At 40.9% G+C, this 20029-nt stretch overlaps 1 protein-coding gene across 2 annotated transcripts in view; it reads right to left on the bottom strand.

Moving 5' to 3' along the window:
* The window catches only part of BMPR1B (bone morphogenetic protein receptor type 1B), a 95869-nt gene that overhangs the window by 63100 nt on the left and 12740 nt on the right, over positions 1 to 20029 (bottom strand). Inside the window, exon 1 of one of the 2 annotated variants that reach the window (XM_056489841.1) lies at positions 6255 to 6286. The exons of the other annotated variant lie outside the window; for it this stretch is intronic. The gene's annotated coding sequence lies outside the window, so the exon portion shown is untranslated. Of the gene's footprint in view, positions 1 to 6254; positions 6287 to 20029 lie in introns of those variants that run through there. 2 annotated transcript variants of the gene reach the window in all.

Below are 20029 nucleotides of genomic sequence, written 5' to 3'. Positions count from 1 at the left end.
GGAAAAAAAATGGTTGTGGTAAAAGAGAATAGAAAGAACAAATTAAGGTAACATTTACACTAAATAACTCCATTTTTACAATGTTAAATTTCTTGCATAAAATCTCCAAAGACACCTAACATCTCTGGCTCCCCACAGTCCCAGTCTTGCCCACCTCAGTAGATCTGTTATCACTAACAAGCTCTATGATGGAAGATGACCAGGTTTACCCTTCCTAACCATTCCTAAATTTCATCCACTGGCAATCAACTGTCTTGGAAAGGGCAGCAATTCCTTTCAAGATGCTCTTTTCTCTCCTTTGGGGAATTGAGAAACCCAGAAAAAAATTTTTAGAAGTTAATCTTTGTGATCATTTGGCACTATATTACTTCAAATCGTGCTTGATACAAATACCCTTTCAAACACAGAGCTATGACTTAATACACACAGATGTGATCTTCTTAGCAAAGCAAAATTAGTACAAAAGGCTAATATTTATACAGTGGATTAGTAATAAAGGAGCTGCATGCCTCTGTGCAGCTCACTGGGTGTTTTTAAAACAGAAACCAGAAGGTCATTAACTTCAGCAAAGCAGGAACAGAGACAAATCTAACACTTCCCATCACCCTTGTGCTCCCTGAACACCTCCTGAGTGCATTACAGGGCCACCGGATGAGCCAGGACAGCAGAGCTGTCCCAGAGGAGATCAGGAGTTTATTTGAAGAAGCTCAGCAAGCAACATTTCCCAAACTCTCTTTCAAAAGAGGAGCAATGAATATCCTATTTCCTTTTCATGGAATGTTTGTATTCTATGGCTTGAGTACCTTTTACACTGCCAAAGCACTGCAAAGCCACAGGTCAGCACAGGAAGAACAACACACTTGCTTAGTGTGCACGTTTTGACTTACAAGAATACACTGTGTCTGAAGCAACAGCCCAGAATCTGCTGATAGATGATCAGTACCATTGCAATATCACAGATTTCACAATATCACAGACAAACACCATAAACACCACTAACATTAGAAAATGTGTTCTGTGCAGTCACTTTCCAGTGTGAAACACTAAAAAACAGAAGAGCTGCAAATAGGGTTTAGTAAAAAGACAAGACTGTCTTTAGTCTGGATAACTGAACTAGCCCTGTTCATTTTTAAAGTAATTGTCTCCACTTCTACAAATTACTCAAGGAAGAGAGTTGTCCTGTGAGTCTCAAAAGTCCATCCAAGTTTAAAATCACACAGGTCTTTTAAGCACTTCATGGTTATTTGGGCTAACACATGGCACATTTAGTTTCAGTCCACTTATGTATTCTGCTTTCTAGTGATGAATCTGGAACAACAGGCATTGAAAAATCACACAAGTGAAGTGTCTGCCACACTCCAATAGACATCAGGCCTTCAAAGCCAGGATCTCTGTCAAGGCCAGGCAGGTGAGGATGGGTGATAAACTCCAGTTAGAACAAGTGGTACAAAGTACATTTCTTATATCCTGAATTGAACCCTACCTCTTAGAAAAACAAGCAGGGAGGGAATGAAAGAAGGAAAGACCCAAGTATTTGCTATCTTCCCTCCAGGTCTGATGCTGAAGAGATGAGATTTTGAGCATCTGTAAAGTTCACCATAAGCTACTTTGGCTGCTGATTAATAGTGAGAGATTAATATCCAGGGATGCCATGTAACAGCTGCAGTCTGAACCTCGTGAACACAGACACGGTTATGCATTTAACAGCTGGGTTCAAACTCTAAGTGGATTTTCCTGTATGGTAACTAGGATCAGTTTACAGCTGAAAAATTATTATTTTAAATGCATGCTGTACAACTACACCACACAGCTACCTCTGAAGCAGCACAGCCCAAAGGTTACCTATCCTCATACTTCCCAGATCATCCTTCAACTTTCTACAAGCCTAACTATGTCAGGTCCTATCTCCTAATTCCCACAATTTTTACCTCTAAGTCTCCAATTGTTAAAATGCATCAAGGAGCAACAAATGTCAGAGGTGGATGTGGAGGCCTGGCACTTCTCCAGACAACAACCAGAACAGCAGGTGAACATGAAATTTTTTTGCATTACACCGAAGTACATAATTGCCTGCTAAATCCCTTAAGCAGTGAACTGTCTGACAAATAATTATACCAAAAATTTCATTGCATCAGGCTTAGATTTACCAGATTGCAAAAATAATTGACAATTACCTCTGCTCAGAGTCTCTGTGGCTTTGGATCCATTAATCACAAAGGCTGAGATGCCACTCCACAGTGTGAGGCTGGGGTACATCAAGGGGCACAAGCTTCTCCTCAAAGATACAGCTGGGTCCTGCTCAATTTTCTCATACTTTCTCCTCCCTATTTTTCACTCAGAAAGACTTCTCTGTGATTTCCACACATCACTTTAGGATGAGGCTGCAACACAGTCAACTTTCTGGTTATTCTAAAGATGCTCATTTGTTGCACCACTCAGGATGCCACCAGCAGTAGTACAGGAAGACAGAAAAATCTGCCAAATCTTTATCCTGCCTCCATCACACATGAGTCAGATGGGCAGGAATATCACAGGGTTTTCATAAAGCTCCATAAGTTATGGCTTACACTTCATTCCATGTATAGGACTGATGCAGCTATGCAGTGATAGATGCAAAGAATTAGGCCAAAACTACGATTTTGCCCCAAAGCTCAGCCTCTTTGTTAAGTTTGCAATGCAGGACAGAAACAGAAAATAGGGCTCAGCCCAAAATCCTGAGCACAAGAGCTGCAGCTCAGTCTGAGTGAACTGCTCTGCTTTTCTTCCTTACACTTTGATCTCAAGTTTAGAGAAGATTAAATTCAGCCAAAAATACTTCAACAGACAGACATGAGCAACAGCCAGCACTGGTCATGAACCAACCATGTCAAAAACATTTCAGTTCCCTCCAGGATAAAACATAGGCCTTGTAGATAAAACACAAGCATGTGAACTGGAGGATGAGGCTAGCATTCAAAACTGCTCTTAAGAAGTTGGAGAAGTGTTTGGGAGAATCTGGGGTAGTATAACACAATATCCAGGCACTGTAACAATGCACACACACAAGCTATTGCACAAATGAAGAAATACTCAGGCATGAGTTCTGCATTTTGGGGAACATACAGAGAGACTGAAAAATGCACAGCAAAGTTCAGCAAAAGTAATTGGATATACTCAAGACCAGACAAATAGAATTGGGCTTGAACCAGCACAATGACAACCAGGGCACACTTAAGACTAACTTTTCTAGAGGTGAAAACAAGGAGATGCTGGAAATTATTTCCTGGAAACCTGGGTCTCTTCACTGAAGGGAAGCCAAATGCTGGTAAAAATACACATGTATGTTAGAGAGAGTAACTAAACTCTTGACATCTAGTGCAAATCAGCCATTACATTCATGATTTAAGTACATCTGATTTTAGTAACCATGTGGAACCATTAGGATCTCCCCAGATATATGGACAGGCAAAAGGCAAACACCACAGGTGAGTCATTCATGTTCTCACTGGGATCATCCTGCAAGGAAACAGTTGAAGCTTTGAGGGGATAAAGAATAGATGTATCTACCAAGCAAATTTAGGCCAGAAATAATAAAGCTTTAGAAAATCTTGTTCTCAGCCTGAGGCATGGTCTGAATTACTTAGAAGACCTCTCAATTTCATTTTCAACTCTCTTTTCAATAACAATTTCTGGCCTTGGAACTGACCCATAACCCAAAGGTTAGGAGGTAGCAAAGTGTTATCGTGATTTCTTTTTCCTGTTTTTTTATTAAAAAGAAATAAATACATAAATACAATTATACAATTAATAGCTTTCCAAGGTTTTCTCCCCACAGATTTAGCTCCTAAAATTATCCTCAAGCACTCAGCTTCAATTGCTATCACTTTGTCTTTCTTTATTTGCAGAAAGATTTTGGGCTGGAGCTGCTGAAAGCACCTGTGGGAAACCACTGGGCACTCCCTAGCAAAGATTCCCCAGCACAAGCCTCTCACCCTCTGAGCAGTGCTGGCTAACAACAAACACACAGCCCTTGGGAGAGGAAAAACCCTGTGCTGAACAAGACACCAGTTGCATTTCCTAAAGAAGTTAGTACAAGTGCTCAAAAACCAAGAAAATACTTGAATCCCAGGAAATACTTGAATGCCAGGAAATTGGGAATGTATTTCAAATGCAAACAGCAGCTACGCTTCAAATTACTGGGAGTCTCCTATGATACTTGTAATTACACTGTTGGTAAGATACTGTATCTGAGGATCTTTTATTTTGGCATAATTTCTGCTTGTTCATATTTGTGCCTGAAATTCTGCAGAGAGGAGAAATCTTGGTCTCTTCTGACCTAAGTTTTCTGTGCACTTTTTTGAGCAGCCTACTTCATTTCTTCCACATATCTGCCTAATCCCCGTTGCAGATGCTCCTACATCAGAATACATACTATTTCATTGAAGAACATTGTACTAAGATTCTCAGTATCTTTAGGAGATCATTATTTTGGTATGGATAACTCTGAGGATGCTCTAGGACTGCCCTTGACACAAAGAAAAGTGTCAAAGCATCCATCCATCAAAACTTTGAAAGGGAACAGAGAATCTGATAAGGCTCAGATACATTTCTGACTCCTGGTTTCAGGAATGTCGATGCAGCCTCAGCTGCACTCTCCACTTGGGCAGCAGAGGGTGCTGCCAGAATACCGAGGGCCCCTGCAAAGATATCCAGGACTGGTCAGTCAGGTGTGACTGCAGTTTGTCCACAGCCTCCATGTCACACAAGTATCACCTAGGAAGAGCAGTACCAGTTAATGGTTTCAAATTCGCTTTTCAGTATCACCCAAAGTCCATAAAAAGTGTTCATCCCATGCCAAACTGTGTGGCATTCTCCCTCCTAAGCCTCATACCCTGCTTCTGCAGCGATGCCTGAAAACAAAGTCAAACATTAGATTAAAATCACCAGTACAGCTGTTTCATGATTCAAGGAGAAAATGACTGGCCAAGGACTGCACGCTTGAATCTGAACTGCACACACAGTTACACTTGGTTAGGACTCCTGCAGACCAGCTGCTGCTCAGAATCCTGCTCTGCCATCTACCACGCTCTCCCCAAGCCCAGCTGTTCCCATGGACACTGCACCCACTTCCCACCACATGAAAGCTCCCAGGACAAATGGACTGCACGAGTGGCACTGCTGTTTTTTCTGCTCCTTGGCTTTAGTGTATCTTACTAAGAAAGTCAGATAAAACCTTCTCAAGCATCAGGAAAATTCGTGGTTGATGCTAAAGAGCTGTAAGTGAAGTCACAGAGAGTTTACTTGGTTAGTTAGCAGAACTGACTAATTTATGGGCAAAAAGAAAAAAAACTTCCTTACTATGCAATTTTTTTTCTCTTTTCAGATGTGATTATCAGCTTATTAGCTAACTGCTCCATAATAAAAACATCCAAGCCAAAACATCCAGGATTGTTCCACTTTTCAAGAGACACTACGCTTAAGAAAAAAATGAGTCTTCAATGACAGTAATTTCATAGTTCTTCCAAAGAACATCATTACATGAGTGAAGCACACATTCATAAACTCCAAAAAAAACCTCCCAAGAACACGTCAGCTCATTTACTGCACCCAGAATTTGTTTTCAAATGCAGGTTTCTAAGTATGTTTCAGATCCTCTAACACATTCCTTATTTTCATCTCTATAATGAATAAAACTACTATGATTCTCCCGTCAATCACAATTCTGCCTTACTGCAATCTCTGTTTACTGCTAATTACTGCCTCCTTTTCTTATTAGCCATGTCAATTTTTTTGCGTCTTGGTGGGTAAATACGGCATTTTCACTTACAATTAGCGTGATGCCTTCCTGCTAAGACTAAACAAATGAACAAATTCAGTCTTCATACGAAACCAGCACGACGTTTTCTAAGTACACAGATACTAATAAAAAAAGCGCTCGCTGTTAAAAGCGGTAACCAGACAAAAGTTACGAAAAGCATAAAGCGTGAAAGGCTCACGATTTCTAAGGCAGATTTAACACAAAACAGCTTCTTTAAAACTTTTACTTTCCAGCGGTCCGAGCCGCGCTATGGGAGAGGCACCGGCAGCGAGAGGCGCAGTCCCGCCCGCCGTGCGGAGCATCACCCGCACCGCCGCCCCCAGCGCGGCCAGAACGGCAGCCCGGGCCCGAAATCCTCCTCTCCTCTCCTCTCCCTCTCCTCTCCCTCTCCTCTCCTCTCTCCCCTCGCCCCGTCCGCCGCCCGCGCCCCTCGCTCCGTGCGCCCGTCCCCGCTCACCTCGGGCGCGCAGCCACGGCCGCTCGGCCCCGCTCCGCCCGCCTCCCGCCGCGCCCCCGCCCCGCGGCTCCTCGGGCAGGGCCGGGCCCGGGGCAGCACCGGGGGAGGCACCCCGGGCTCGCCCTGCCCCGGCACAGCCCCGGAGCCGTCCCGCCAGGCGCCTCGGGGCTTTGGCACAGCGAGCGCTTCCCGAGCCCGGGAAGAGCCGCCCCGCACTGCGCGCTGCCCGCGGAGCCCGAGCGACCCGGAGCGGGCACCCCGCCCGCAGCCTGTCAGCGGGCTCTGCTGCACACACCTTCGGAGCTGCTGCCATTATTCTGACTGAGCGAGCCGCGAAATGCAGGATTTCCCTGTAAGCCTGTTGGTGAATCAGCCGCACACAGGGTTTTAACCTGACCCCTCCTGCTCACACATACGCAGTAGTTGTGTCGCTCCTCCGCCGGGCGCGCTGGAACAAAGCCGCCCCATCTATGGCTCGGGTTTACAGAATCCACATCAGCAGGTCATCAGTGGATGCACACCCACACAAGCACAGAATCAATTCTAAGTTTGAAGAGACCTCTAAGATAATCAATCTAGCACCACCACGTTCACCACTGAGCCACATCCCTAGTGCCACATCCACACAGCTTTTGAACCATCTACACACCTGCCCCTTATGGCAGCAACAAGTGTTTTAAGCCACTCTTATGCCATCGAGCAGCAGAAGTATGTGGTCTATGTTCTTGAGCAAAACACAGGTGAGATCTTAAAACATTTTAAAATACAGCAATATAATGGGAAAATTCAAAAACTGATGTACCATAATAAAAAGAGGCTCCCAATTACCACTAAGAAAAAAAAAAAAAAAAAAAAAAAAAACAACAAAACAAAACCTGAGTACAGGTAAGCTAGGTATTTACAATTAATCTCTGTATGGATATGGTAATGATTAATGACAGTACTATTATTTTTTATCTGTAAGAATGGGGAAAGTAGCATTTGTGATTGATCAGCTCACTTGTTTGTTCAGTTTGGCACTGATACTGAACTGCTGTAGCTTATATATAAAAACCTGGCATCTCAGTGGGTAAATTCTACTACCACCCTTCAAATGGTATTTTGCTTCAAACAAGTAATCCCCCTGAAACTTTCTGGGAAAGATCAAGATCTTTGATGATGCCTAGCCAAATGGAAATCTTTGAAGTGGCCACCTAGCAGCTGTCAAACAACAATTAGTAATAACAGAATAAAATTCATTTTTATGTGATAGAGAGTAATTTGGCCCCAGCATTCATAAACCAGACCTTGACCAGCATTGCTCTTATCTTTCTAATGATTAGTGGAATTTTTTTCCTCATCCTTTTGTTTAAAACTCTTATTATTTGTTTGATTACTACACCAGCTAACAGTGAAACTGCAAGACAGACATTGATTTCTACACACATGAATGGAATGCATCATTTGTGTAAATATAATAATTCTGTCAATACAATTTTTCAGTCTTTCTCAGGTTTTCGTTGCAATACATGGCAAGAAAGTAACACAGTAGTGTCTAAACTTTATTTTATTTATTTATTTTCTAAAAGGAGTCCAAATTACAGATTTGCTCCAGGCAGATAAGTTTTCGTGGGAAAAATTACCTTTGTTTTAAAATTCCTATTTAATCTACACGTGGTCTTCAAAAAGCATGCCAGGCATTTCCTTCCCAAAGTCCCATACAAAAACAAGTTAAAGTAGTCATAGCTTTGTCATCTGCTGACACCATTTAAAATACTTGTTAGTAAAATTAAAAATCCTGAATTGCCACGTATCACACATTGAACACTACAGAGCAGACAATTCTTCTTGTGTAAAACACAGGATGTCACTCCTATGACCTTTTTGACTGCAAGGTGGAAGATTATCACTCTTTTGGACACTTGGGATGGGCACCACAAGCCTCAGTTGTGTGACATTAAAGGACTTAGATGAATTCAGAGCAGCAGATGTCTGAATCTGAAAGACTGCCACTGAAAGTATGGAGAATCCAACTGACATGCTTTTAGGATGTCACCAGATTCAATGCATCAAGGAAAGGAATTTCTTGTGCAGACTGAAGCAAATGTTTAAAGTCAGTGCCCAACAGGTTTTGTTGGGGTGTGGGCGGCAGGAGGAGTCTTTTAGACTCAGAGTCAATGATGTATCTCTGTAAATAAGGTGGTTCTTTGCACATCCATACTGGGTATATGGATATCAGGTGATATTATTCTTTGGGACAGGGGCCAAAAAGAAAGTATAAATTACTTTAAGACACACCTTGGTCACTTTTTGAACAGAAACAAGGTGGTGGGGAAATGTGTAATATGGTAGCTCAGGACACCATTGTCATGAATTTAATGACAGAGGCGTTTGACCTCCTGTATTGTACTCCAGAGTTTCACACCTTACCATGAAAACACTTCCATTCAGCAGGGCAAAGAGATGACAGCACAGTGAAGGGAAAGGAGAGGTCTTCCTGCTCATGTTTCTGTTCAGAGTTCAAGGTGTGAGCTGCAACTAAGGGATATTTTTTATTGTGCCTTTTCAATGAGGAGCTGGACACTCCTGTTATTGGTAAAGCACAAGGCAAAATAGATAAATGAAGCAAGCAATAATGTTCTTTAATTACAAGACGTCAGTGTTCATGGATCTTCCACTCAGTCCCAGGGAGTACTTCAGTATTATGCTCTTCCATATAAAGAATGCATAAGCAAGCAAAAGTATTGCAAATTATTGTCCTGATAGGGACATCATATTTCTAAAAACAAAAAAGTTTTCAAGTCATCGTAAGTGTGGGAAAAAATTCCCCATCTTAGAGGATGACATCATTGTTTCCACAGTTGTTAATGTTGTCAATGATGTAACGGTATCTTTTATTTCTTCCTGCTAATTATGCTATTTCCCTATATATTTCGTGTTCTGTAAAAGCTCTTTGCCCATTAAAACACTTTTCTAAGCAGAAGCACAAATCAAAAAAGTCTAAATTAACAACATTTCATTGTTGCTCTTTGTTTTCTTAGACAAGAAGCAATCCAGTACTTAAACTACAGTAATATTCACAAATGAGAGGCTCTTCCTTCTGCAGTTATATCTGCTTTCTCCAGGAAAGCTGGCAGAAATTAATTCTTTAAGGCATTATTCTCTAACACTTTTTCCACTTTGTGGTGAAGCACAGCATCCCCCTCCATCGAGCACAAACTCAGAAAGAATAAAAAAGATGCTTTCGCTCCACTTTGAAAAATTGAGGCATTCAAACCCAGGGACAGGCAGACAACAAAAGCTGTGACATGCTTAGAAATCCCTGAAAGGACTCTTAAAAGGTATTGGAGATGTGAATTGAACCTCTTTTGCCCAGTTTTCTTCCCTCTTGCCTGCTGTACCAGAGGGGATGCTCCCCCAGCAGCCTGAGAGGAGCCGCACAACCCAGCCCCTGTGCAGGGACAGCCACGCCTTGCACAGCCCCCTGTGCCCCCATGGCCCAGCTGAGGGCACCATCTAGTATTCCAGGCACACATTCCTCTGGGTTTTGTCTCTTTTTCTTTTTCCCAGAGATCTGCCAAAGTTTCCCCTCCCCTCTGACACACACACACACCATTTGGAAAGGGTAAAACGGGAGCAAGGGAGAAAATCCCATAACTTGTCCAAAGCACGCAAGGATGATTTGTGCTCTCACTTACGGGGTATGACTGTCACTGTTGATCTGCTTTCAGGCCTAGATTACATCTGATAAGGGCTGACCTTATTTGAGTATTCACACATTATGCACCCATGGAGAGCATGTGGACACAAAAGTCCCTCAGATGTTCTGGGCATCAATCACGCTCACAGCGTGGAGGCTGCCAAACTTTTCTTCCCTTAACTCAGCAGAGGAGAGGGTAGTCCAAGACAGACTTAATAAAGTTTAAAGCTGTGACACAGTATATTTGGGGCCCATTGTCTTCCAAAAGTGTTCTTTTCAACAAATTCTCTGCAGTTACCACGGGCAACAATTCGTCTTTAACAAATTGGGGCGGACTGTGTGGAGACTCTCCGGAGGAGGGGAAATGAACAAAAGGCTTGCCAGGCCCATTAAATAAAAGCCAAACAGCCAAAACTCTCCTGTCTCTTAGTTGCCCCATATTTACAAAACCAAAGTGGGTTCTTAAAATCATTCCCAAAACCAGAGTATTTTCAAAGCATGCCTAAAATCAAATCACTTCCTTAAGAACTCATGAATCTATTGTTCACCACACGCAAACCCTTATACTCATTACCACAAATTAACATGTGCTTTTACAAAGAATACAGTAGAACCATCACTGATGACTAAAACATTTCATCTGCTTTAATGACTGACACCTCTGTAATGACTGACACATCTTTCCCAATTTCACAAGAACTACAACTGGTTTAATAAACCTTCTGCTTTTGTCTGCATGTTTATTTGAAACTGTGAGAGTTGGGAGGAAATAAGAGCACACAGCACACAGCAGGTGATGCATGTGCTTCCCTGTAATGTATTTACTAGTGGGGCCTTTCTTAATTTGTAAAGTTTAAATTCTCATACAGTATCATCCTTACAGATAAAACTGACTCTACAGTCTGCAGACTTTCATGGAAACAGACAAACTGCCCAAATAAGCCATCATACCCAGCTCTCAAATACCTTTTATTCCCCATATATATAGACTACATGAAATCACTAGTCTCAAAACAGAGTATGATCTGCTTTGCTATATCATGCTTTTTAACTCCAGAACTTATTTAGGCCATGTAAACTTACTTTCTTCTACAGCTGGCTACTCAGCAGAAAGAGTAAGCTAAGGCATTCTTCTCATGTGACTCAAAGTAAGTAAAAAATGCAAATGCTCATCAACCAAAGCCTTGGACAGGATGTCCTGAAGAGTTCAATGTGTTCTTCTTTTCAGTTTTAGGTGCTTTTGATGATGGAGGGTTTGTTACTGCAGTTTAGGAGATCAGTTCACAGTATGATTCATCTTATCATGGGGAGGTTCTGCTGCTTTCCCAGAGATGGTTGGTTGAGTTTTTTCCTTCCAGTTTAGGGCCATTCATTTCTTAGTTATATATCAAAAGTGACTGACCCTTGAGAAAAAGGAGCAGCACACTGCCAAGAGAGATGAAAAGACCTTTGGATTAAACCACAAGAAAACTATATTGAGAAGGATGTGGTTTTCAGGCACGATACCCAAGATGATAGCATGGAGAAATCCACTACCAGTTTCACTGGGATTTAATTGAAGCCATTCACAGCAGTAGCATAGACACTCACTGCCTTTGGAAGGTACATTTCCTAAAGAGAACCTTCTGTGGCTGTGCATCATGTGTTGCACTAGATTCTTTTTAAAATACCAGCAGCAAACCATCCATCTCATCACATGTGGGGATCAGAGTAATTAAGGACTGAGGTTTAGGTCCAAGTGCCCAGTCTATAAAGCTGTGTTCAGCCTTAAATGAAGTGTTCCTTTGAAAGATTTTGGCTACACAACATTCAGATCACAAAGTTTAAAAAAAAAAAAAAAATCAACCTAGTAAGAAGGCCTACCCTGACTAATATGATTGAATCCATGGCTTTTTTCTCCCCTTGGTTAAAAAAAGCCTTTAAAACTTGTCATATTTTGATGAAAATAATTTTTTTTCTTCTATAATTATAAGCATACACACAAACACACACATAGATATTCTTTTGTTGGTCTCAAATGTCCTTACCTATAGTATGGGTTATTTTATGATATGAGTGCAAGCCCATTTCTTTGATAAGCTGGATCAAAATGTGTGAGGGAAGATGGTACCTTAAGCTTTTCTAAAGCTCCTTGCTAGGCTAACTATATTTGAGTAAGGAACCAAAATCATAAAAGTAAAATTAATGGAGCTTGGGCATGTGTTTGACTCAATAAACCAGAAACCAATATTTATAGGGTTTTGTCATATGCTGCCTGAACTTGCAATGAGAACCTGCACACAGTTCCCCAGCTGGAAGTTGTCCTCACAAAGTGGGAGCCACAGAGCCACCTCACAGCCATGTATCTACCACAGCATCTGCCACAGCACCTGCACCCACCCAGCTGCTGAGCCAGATGTCTCAGACTGTGGCAAAGCAGAACTGTACCCAGCCACAGAAGCTAAAGACTTCCTCAAAAGGTCACATAGTTTAGCAATCTCTGCGCTGACACATCAGATCAGAGCTATAGCTCAGTTTCTCCATATTCCTGTCTCCAATAAAAGGAATTTGCTTTTTATTAATTTTTAAAAGCATTGCTTTTTAATTTCATTGGGATGTCTCCTGTCTTTTATTATGTAAAAGGTTAAATGGAAGAATTCAATTTGCTTCTTCTTTTTATATGTATTATTTTATTTTCCGTTTTCTGTCTCCTCTTATTGAAGTCCTCTCTAACCATCCCCCAAATTTTAAGTTGCTTGCTCCTCAGGGAGATGGTTTATCTCATATTTTATCACCCACCTATTCATACTGCACGTTTCTAGCAGCTGAGGTGTCCTGATGCAAATGCAGTGTTCTTGGAGGGATGTGACACTCACTGACAGTCACTTTCAGAAATCAGCTCTATCTCTTGCATAGAGTCAAATGTCCTATTCATTTTTCTCACCGCAAAAAGAGGATTACTTTGACTTCTTCAAGACAAAAAGAAGGATACTTTTTGTACTCAGATTTATTTCAACATTCTGTGAATATACCAGAATTTTGTCTTTGACAATGTGCACTTGCCAAAAATATTTTAACCTGCACACTTGTATCAAGTTTAGCAAATCCTTCACAGTTTAGCTCGATTCTTTCGGATTTAAATTAATTTAAATAATTACTTTTACTTTCCCTGAAGTCACTCTTTCCTCCAAAGGCCAACACACCCAAGAATCACTTTCAGAAGTAGCTTATTGCTGCTTTACTGGTGGCAGGAGCAGCGTGCCTCCCAAATCTCCATTACTCCTTTCCCAAAATATGCCAAAGAATGAGGCTGCAAGAGGAAAGAAGAGGAAACCAAACAGGGATGGATGGGATGGTTTGGTGAGATGATTGGTAACAGAGGGGAGGAGTGCATGAAGAGAGCTGTAATTACCCTCAAAAAATTCTTTTAATCATTTCACGTTATTTTTTCAGGGCTTTTATAACTGAGAAAAATGACACTAATGGGTGCATAAAAATAATAATACTCTCACACCATGAAGTGTTCTCAGCAATTAAGTTATGCCAGAGTCTCTTGGTACAGTATCTTGGTACATAATTTCATATTCCAGAAGTTCCTTTCAGCACAGTTTGGATTTCAGCCTCCAAGCTATTCTCCCAAGCAATAAATGGACAAAGACATAGATTTATTAACCCCACTGCCAGCCCAAAAGCATGTCTGATGGACTTGGAAAGTATCCTATACATTCAAGATTGGCATCTGCCAAGATATATCCTACTCTAATGCTTGCTGAAGGTAGTTCTCCCCATAAAATTCTTTCCTCACTACCAATTTCCAGTTGCAATAGCTTTTCATTCTGAGCAGAACTAGTTCCTGTGTTTACAATCACATTGCCCTGTAAGTTTACCTGCACAGCAGGTCCCCCTGAGGAACCACAGTGGCACACTGGTTTTAGGCTCCCAGCTCTCCAGGGAGGTTTCCTCCATAATATACAGCCACTATCCATAACTTTGCTATCATTACAGGTACACAAAGACCATGGAAACCAACCAAACACGTAGAAAGTAAATGCACTTTGTGAGTTCAATGTCATCAAGAGCCCAGCCAGCAGGATAAGCAGCATAAGATTTGGCAGCAGCATAAGTCTTAGCTGTATTTACAGATACATCAGGAGCATATGGTAAGAAAAAAATAACCCAAAACAAAAACAAAACAAAGAAGAAATACCCCAAACCAACCAAATTTCACCCCATTGCTACTAAATTCTATGTATTACAACACAAGTCAAACCTCAAAGCAGTCCCTAATGTGATGTGCATACAACATGACTTGAGGCTCTGGGCAAGTGAATTTTCAAATAGCAATTTCAGTATCACTTACTTCTGCAATATTATTAAAAATAAATATAAAATTGAAGACGCCAGACTTCTACAATATCCCTCCTTTCAAAAAACCATGTCGTTTCCTTGTTTTTTTGGGTTTTTTTTAATGTCTTAATAGGCATTTTAGCTTTAAAAAAACCCTTGGCACTGCCTCTTTAAATAAGCAGGCAGCTTCTTTAGCCCTTCCCATTCCTTCACCTGTCCCCAGTTACAGAGCACAGCTGCTTGAGGGCTTAAGATTTTTTTTTGTGAAGTAACAGTTCATGATAATCTCATTAAATCCTTTCTAACACTTTCCAGTTCATACAGGATTTCCTTCACCAGGGCAAGTGGAACAAGGATTGGCTGCTTAAGCAAAAAAAAAAAAAAAGAGTCACCCAAACCCCTCCTCACAGAGGAGGGTGCAGGGGAACCAAAGCTTGGCCCCAGCCAAGGGGCTGGAACAAATCCAGAGATGTAGCAGCTCTTTGTTTCTTCTCTGCAGTTGAGAAACCACGTTAGAAGTGCAATCCCTGATATCTTTTGCATCTAAAACAAACCATATGGTAAGCAAGCTCCTCTACCTGTAAATCATTCTGTTTGAATCTCCAAAATTCCTCTCTCTGCTAGCCTAGGAAGCACACATTGCAAAGGAGTTGTGTTCTCAGGGAGAGGTTCCATCACCAGACTGGCTGCTTTGACATCAGTGCCATTCCCAAGAATGGGAGACAAACCTCCCCAGGGAGAATGGACACAAAACAAAAGCCAGACAAAAAGAGGCCTGACTATTTTATAGATATTCCTTCTATCAGATCATACAAGCTGTTCTGGGGGTGTTCTGAAGGCATTTCCAAGGAGAGGGTCCTCTGGGAGCAAGAAAAGCTGGGACATCCTAAACTCCTCTGAGAGGAGATAGAAACCATTTTTAGACAGCATTAGAGAAACCTCTGTAGCATCAACTACTTGTATCAAAATGGTCAGTTTTCATTTCACTGCATTTCTCCCTCTCATCAATAGCAGTTTAATAAGATTTTTTCTCTATTTACATGCACTTAAATGGCAAATGTACATTTCCTGCTCCAGCTGCCAAAAAACACTTTTTCAACCTGCCTGGCTAAAACCACCCAAAATGTGCATGCAAAACGAGTAAGACAGTTTAAGTTCTGTAGAAAAGGCTGGCCAGCTCAGGTATCTGGGTAACAAATATTTTTATAGGCCTTTCAGTGGCTCAAATCCAGGACAGCTCTGCAGTGATTTATTTCCCCAGCAGCTTCTAGGGTGGCCTGTGTAAAATTAGCTGGTAATCACAAACCAGGCCCCCAGTGGGCACGTTCCACACCCAAAGCAGCAGTGACTGGTGCTGCCTTGCTGAGGGTCACAGGAGAAAGAGCAAGGATGAGGGGGGAATGCTGGATATCTCATGCTGTCAGGAAGAATGAAGCTGAGCATCAGAGCATTATGCTAGAACTTTGCAGGACCAAAGCACAGTTCATTTTATTTAAGCCATAAATGTGTCAGTTTTTATGATTGCCCTGCACAGCATAGGCTGTGTGCAGTCTGAGCTGCTACTGCAGTTCACAGGTTTTAGCTGAAAATTGTCCCTACATCTCAGTGCAGAAGGGAGCAAATATTAACAGCACAGCCTGTGTACTGACCCTTGAGGGAGCTTCTGGTGTCTGAGACTTCACTGATTAGGACTTTCTACATAATCCCAACACCTTATTTACAACAGAATTGGTTGTAAATCCCCATGCACTGAAAGTCTGCAAGTCTTGCCTCGACCTTATCTGTGGGCACTGCCCTGGCCTGCAGGCTCCAGCTCCATCCATACAACAGACATGCAAACACATTGCAAGTTCTTCTTTCCTGCCTCCAGTGCAGCACCAACCACCTCCACCAAAGCATCCAGCCAAGACAGAGGCTAAAGCATAGTGCTGATAATTTTTGTTTGGCTGAGATGATTCAGCAGCATCTGCATGGTCAGCTCATGAGCTGATGCAACTCTGGTGTCATCACTGCCTCTCAATGACCTGAAACCGTCACCAGGCTGTGGTAATTCTCATACCCTGATGAAAGCTAGAAATTAATGGGAGACTCCCAAATCTTACATGACAGCAGCTGCTTTTCTTCAACAATTCCCCACTATCTTTAAGAGAAGTGATTCAGACAGATGTTACAGTTTTGTGCTCTCAATTCCTGTTATATTCACTCAGGTCTAACAGATTAAGTTCCTCCTACCTAAGTTCAGTTTTACCATGTTTTTCATTCATTTTGGCTGATCTATTTTTAATATATTCTCTGGATTCACCTCCTTAAAATGTGCTAATTTAGTTCCCTGGCTGTAGATAATATGTTCATCCCAGCACTTGCAAATATTTAGATGGAGAATAAAAACTAGACACTAGAAGTCACGTGTTTATTTAAAACATGTAGCTGGACAGTATCAATATGACACAAGGATAGTAGATGAAAATTAACCTGCAATTCTGTAATATCATCAAATAAATCGACCTGCTAATGAAAGGAAACACATTTCCATAAGAATTCGAGTGGTATCCAAGTAACAATTCCATGATGATACATTTTCAATTAAAGAATTACAATGGACTACACTTATTTTTTCTCTCTAATGTTAGGTTGCAATTCATTATTGTACAGGCAGCTTCTGTTCTTTGTCTTGGTTGCAACTGGGAAATGTTTTCAAGGTCAAATACTTTTACTAAAAAAGATAACTACACACCAAATTTTAGTAGTTTTCTTCTTTTCTATTATCTGGTTGCTTGTTCTTACTTACTTTAGCACGTTAGAGAAATATTAACAAAATCTATGAGAAACTGCCAGACTGATGAGTGCAGAGGAGTGTACCCACTCATAACAAAAGCAAAACTAGGTCTATTTATTGATATTCTGTACCCAAAAAAGGCCACAAGATATGAAAAACAAACTCATGGTTATAGGAAAGTAGAGCCATTTAGTGAGTCAATGTTTGCAGAGGGCAGCAAGTTTTTTAACTGCCCATTTACAGTGACAAGCTCCTAAGTGCAAGAGCATGAAAATTAAATTCAACATGATCTTTAATTATGGGATCACTTCATATTATATTCTGTCATAACATATCACTCACTGATGTTGCTATAGCACTACAAAATGTTCATATTTTATCAAATTGCAAGCAAAATGCATGAAATTCTAAAGATTATTTTCCATATGCAGCTACATATCTGTCAATAACTACATTCCTGAGTTTTGCTCAGATGGCACTGATGCCTGAGAGGACAGGAACAGTACACTGTATTGTTAAACTCCCCACTAAGGCTTAGCTTCAGCAATTCAGCTTTCATTAGAAATGCTAAAATTGAGTAGTGACTGAATTTAAAATTAAAAAAGCCACCCCTACCCTTAGAAAATGTGAAAAATGTTTTTCCTTGAGCTTGACAGGAAAATGAAAATAAGGGAGGGATGGAGGAGAGAATCAAGATATTGTTCCCATTACACAGTATCTGTGGAAGGATTATTTCATGTTAGAAAGCTACCAAGAAATGGGGAAAAAAATATTACTTCTTACATGTTGAACAGTAGTTCCTGCTTCCCATGAAAGCCATCTGTTCTGTGTATGTACATGGTTTGAAAGGCATTCCCAGGATTGTGTCAAGCCAAAGGAATCCCCACTAGAGTTACAGAAATATAAACTCCCTTCCCGCTGGCAGGAGCGCTGAAACGCTCTGAGGACATGTATAGCTGCTCCTGCCCCAGCACCATAACAGTCCTGCTGGCATTCCAGGCGTTACACAGGATTTTCCCAGCTGAGATTGGGTTATGAGAACTGAAACTTTAGCAGGGATAACACTGCAATACTTTGAATTAGAAATTCTTCAGATGAGTCTAAGGCGAGAGCTCCACTCTTCTCTATTGCAAAACGGCATCATCACCCTTTCTCCCATTTGCAGCTGACATGAAAAATGCCTGGAAAATATTTTTGAAACAGGATTAATTCCATAACACAGTTTTTGCCATTACTAATTTTAATGGGAGTGGGACACGGCACAGTTTGAATAATACACTTGTTTCACATTCATTTCCAAACTCTAGAAATGGAGTTGAAAACAAAAGTCTAATAATTAATATTTGTAAAAGAAGGGCAATCCTTCCTGTGGGCCTGGCACTTTTGCAATCCCTTGTCTACTACACAGCTGAGTTCAAATTGCAATTATTTTTCTTAGGGAGCAATTAAATACTGCTACCAATGTTAAGCATAAACACTAACTACAAGCAACGCTCAGATGACTTGCTCAGGTTCAAGGGTTCACTGCACATGAATATCCATAAATACCACTGACAGCCTTAGCAGTATAATGAACTTTGCAGCAACTCATGCAGGCAGTCTACACAATACAAGAGCATAATGCCCCTAACCTTAAAGCAAGAAACCTGCAGAAGCAATTCTGAGCTACTTTTACAGCTGAAACAGTGTGTTCCAGGACTATTTAAGAAATAGAATCTTGTCTGCAAAGTGTTCATGTGTTTATTGGTTTTTTTTTAATCATTGGGTGGAATCAAACAGTAAAACTGAAGGTAACATTAACTTTATGTAAAGATGGTCAGTTCCACTGATTTATCACTCCAATTAGCAATGTTTTCTTACCTCCATTAACTTAAACATGCAACATTGCAAGTTAAACACCCTGGGATTTTTAAGGCATCACATAATATTTTATCTTTAAAGTGCTTACATTTTTTTCTTGCAAACACTGGCCACAGTATCACACAGCCTCTCATGAGCAGGTATTTCTGGCATCTCTTGAAATACATGCCCTGCTCCCAGCTCAAAAATCAGATCTGTGTTAAAGCAACACTCTCTGTTTGAAATCTAGGGAATACATTTAAATCATTGGTTTTGTTTAACTTCACTGTTTTCTTAGTTGCCAAGATGCTGCTTCTCTACTTCTATGGAGCTGCAGCACAAATAATAGAGGGAGCTGCTATACACATCTATGTACTTGGTAAATGCTGCTAGAAAAAGTGAGCACATTGAAAATACAGTATATTTTCAACCAGCTCCAGACTTTAAGAACTCTAAGGGTAGATTAGAATTACTTTTTAAAAGAGTTATGAACTGGGAAGATGTATGGGGTCAGTGGTGGTTTTCCATGTACAAACATTAACAGCTATGTCCCTTCCTATCTTCTTGATCTCAGTCTGGTGGGAAACTTTCCCGAGGTGCATTTTGGTGCTTTTCAAGTCACACAGAAAGTTATCACATCCATTCCTCTCTTCTGAAATGTTATCACTCCTTACAAAACTAGACTGAACTGCCTGAGACTCCCATCTATTTCACAGACAAGTCAGCTGGGCTTAGTTTAAACAGCCTTCAGCAGCAGCTTAAGGCAAGATATCTGAGCTTACACCAAAGCAGATGAGGAGCACTCAGCAGCCTTCCCACCTCTCTTCAGGCAGTAATCATCAGCAGATAAGCAGTAATGGATTAAGACCAGCACATCTGTTCCAGCAGCAAGCATCTCTCTGTATTCTACTTTATCAATAATCTATGGACCTGCAGTTCATCACTGTAAGGGAGCTCACTATTATTATCCATGATGTCTATCAGGCAAAGTAATAATTTTCAGTGATGCAAGCCCCAAATACAAGCTAGGATGCCAATACTAATAATTTTATTACTAATTTTCTTTCTCATACTTTACATTAGATGAGAAGCCTGCTAAAGTTAACAGATCCTTCTGATCTTGACTTAGTTTATATATTGATTGGTGATCTTACA

This window comes from Oenanthe melanoleuca, chromosome 4 (assembly GCF_029582105.1).
Source record: "Oenanthe melanoleuca isolate GR-GAL-2019-014 chromosome 4, OMel1.0, whole genome shotgun sequence".
NCBI lineage: Eukaryota > Metazoa > Chordata > Aves > Passeriformes > Muscicapidae > Oenanthe > Oenanthe melanoleuca.
The sequence above is the reverse complement of the archived record's forward strand: the minus strand, read 5'-3'. Positions and strand labels throughout refer to the sequence as shown.